We start from the raw sequence: 2,418 nt of genomic DNA on the forward strand, positions 1-2,418 counted from the left end.
GTCAAGCCTTGTCAAAACGAAAAATTTGACCTCTGATTGGTCGTTATATGCTTGCTTCCCAAGCACGGTCGACAGGATCATATACCTTGCAATTGAAAACATGCTACTTGGCCTATATAAGAGCCTGTTTCAGCCGGAGCCGCTCATAATAGTTCTAGACAGCGACAACAGCAGTCGTCTTTCCTTAGCAGCAGCACTAGCCCTGTGGTTGGTCACCACGTCTCAGGAGCAGCGCGGTTTTTTCTCAGCGTGTGTCTCCAGACACCCATTATTCCCCCCGTGTTGGGGCAGCATGATTGCCATCAGGAAATCCAATTTTGGAAATCGAAATGCCTTTTTCAAGGCAAATAAACAAGTCATTGAAAGTTAATAATTTTTGGCAACGCAAGCAAGCATTCCGTGTTGGATCCTAGCAATTTAAATCTGTCGCACCCGTCGAATTTACTGAATGTGAAATAGCTTCCACAGTGCATGTTGTCCGCGTATCTCAATTCCCCCAATGTTAGGGCAGCTCAAAAGTTGTAATCAGTAACCGATGCAATCAAATTCTGTTGTAGTTGTCTAATTTTTACTTTTACTTTATTTAGTAAACCTCCCACTGTAGGGGCAGCGCAAAGGCTGCGATCAGCATGACCAACTTTAAATAACAAACGGTTTACGTTTATTCACTAAAAATTCATCCAATTCAAAACAGGTTTTTGTCTGAGTACAATAATTTGCACAAAAAGACATTAAAAATTTTACCGCATCACTAGACGCGTTTCTCCAGTCATGCCTCATGAACGTGAAGGTTCCCTATCGCAGACATAGATTTCGTGCTCCAGCACGTAACAACACGTGGAAATTGTCTTTTGAAGAAGAATACTTCTCTCAGGAAGTTCGGCTACATAGGGATGTGAAATGAAAATCTAAAGCCGAAAAAAGTGCATATAATGTCCAATTTCAAATGCTAATAAATCGGTTAGTATTCGATGGATTCCCTTCGTTCTTGAGGCAAAAAGACTGGAACATCTTCTAAGATTCTTCCCAAATGAAGATAATTGGAATTTTATTGTTCAAACTATTGTTCTATTGAAAATAGTCAAGCCTTGTCAGAACAAAAAATTCGACCTCTGATTGGTCGTTATATGATTGCTTCCCAAACACGGTCGACAGAATCATATACCTTGAAATTTAAAATATGTTATTTAGCCTATATAAGAGCCTGTTTCAGCCGAAGCCGCTCATAATAGTTTTAGACAGCGACAACAGCAGTCCTCCCTTAGCAGCAGCAGTAGCAGTGCAGTGGATACCAGCGATAGCGGATAGCGGCCACAACTGTGGCATGACTACGGATAGCGTAGCAGTTCCAGCGGGTATCAGCATCGATAGCAGCTGATGCAGTGAGGCACTTTGGTGAAATGCAGTCTTTGTGCAATTGCCGGTACTAGTATGCATTCAATGAAAAGTTGACTCATTTTGACATTACATGAGCCATCTAGTTTTGATAAATGGCTGACACGCAAGCAGCCAAGTTATCTTCCTTGTAAAAGTATTCTACTTCAACCTTGCGGTCGTGGCTTTGCATACAACCCTCCTGTGATTTTTTGCTCTCGCCGGGTGTAGAGGCCAGGCACGGCCCATCTTGCAGTAATGACCTTTTTGCAAGACGACGCGGATGAAATCTGGCAAATATCTGGCTCATTTACAAATATCTGGCAGATTCTGAGGTTTATCTGTTTGTCTGGTGCGCAAACAAAAATCTGGCAAAATCCAGATTTATCTGGCACAATGGCAACGCTGCTCAACACGGAATGTCCTTTTATAACGTCACTCAGTGTGGGGAACTTGGGTGATTGGGGGAAGAACCAATCACGTGGAAGCATCTCTGCTTTCTTTCTTCGCCGTTTACGTTGGGTGATGAATGAGATGCCAATCGGCTGGCATTGCTAGCCAATGACTGAGTGCGTGAAATCATTTCGTCTATGTTTTTCAAGTCTGCGTTAGGGAAATATACCAATCGTATGAAAAATGTATGTGGATATTCTACCTTCAAACTTTTCCGCAATTTTCATGGAGTAATAAGAAAATGGTAACTAAAATTATCATGTTATACAAACCTTGTATATTTTAACTTTCCAACGGTATATTAACTATTGAAATCGGAACAGTTGTTTGAGCGCTATTAGGATCTAAAATCTTCCATTCCGCCAACCGAAAACGTTACATGTTCAATCCAGTTTTCACAGAATGTACCTTAGTATAGTGAAGAAAGACGTAGTCCCACGTCAAAATGTAGGTATAGTATAACATAATGAACGTTCAGATTCCTTTTATAAATCTACACATTTTGCATACGATTCCTCAAATTAAAGGTTATTTAATTTGGAGTATCTCAAGAAGGCTTTTAAAAAAAGTAAATATTTACGTCCGCTTAAA

The sequence above is a fragment of the Wyeomyia smithii genome, chromosome 3 (assembly GCF_029784165.1).
Source record: "Wyeomyia smithii strain HCP4-BCI-WySm-NY-G18 chromosome 3, ASM2978416v1, whole genome shotgun sequence".
Lineage (NCBI taxonomy): Eukaryota > Metazoa > Arthropoda > Insecta > Diptera > Culicidae > Wyeomyia > Wyeomyia smithii.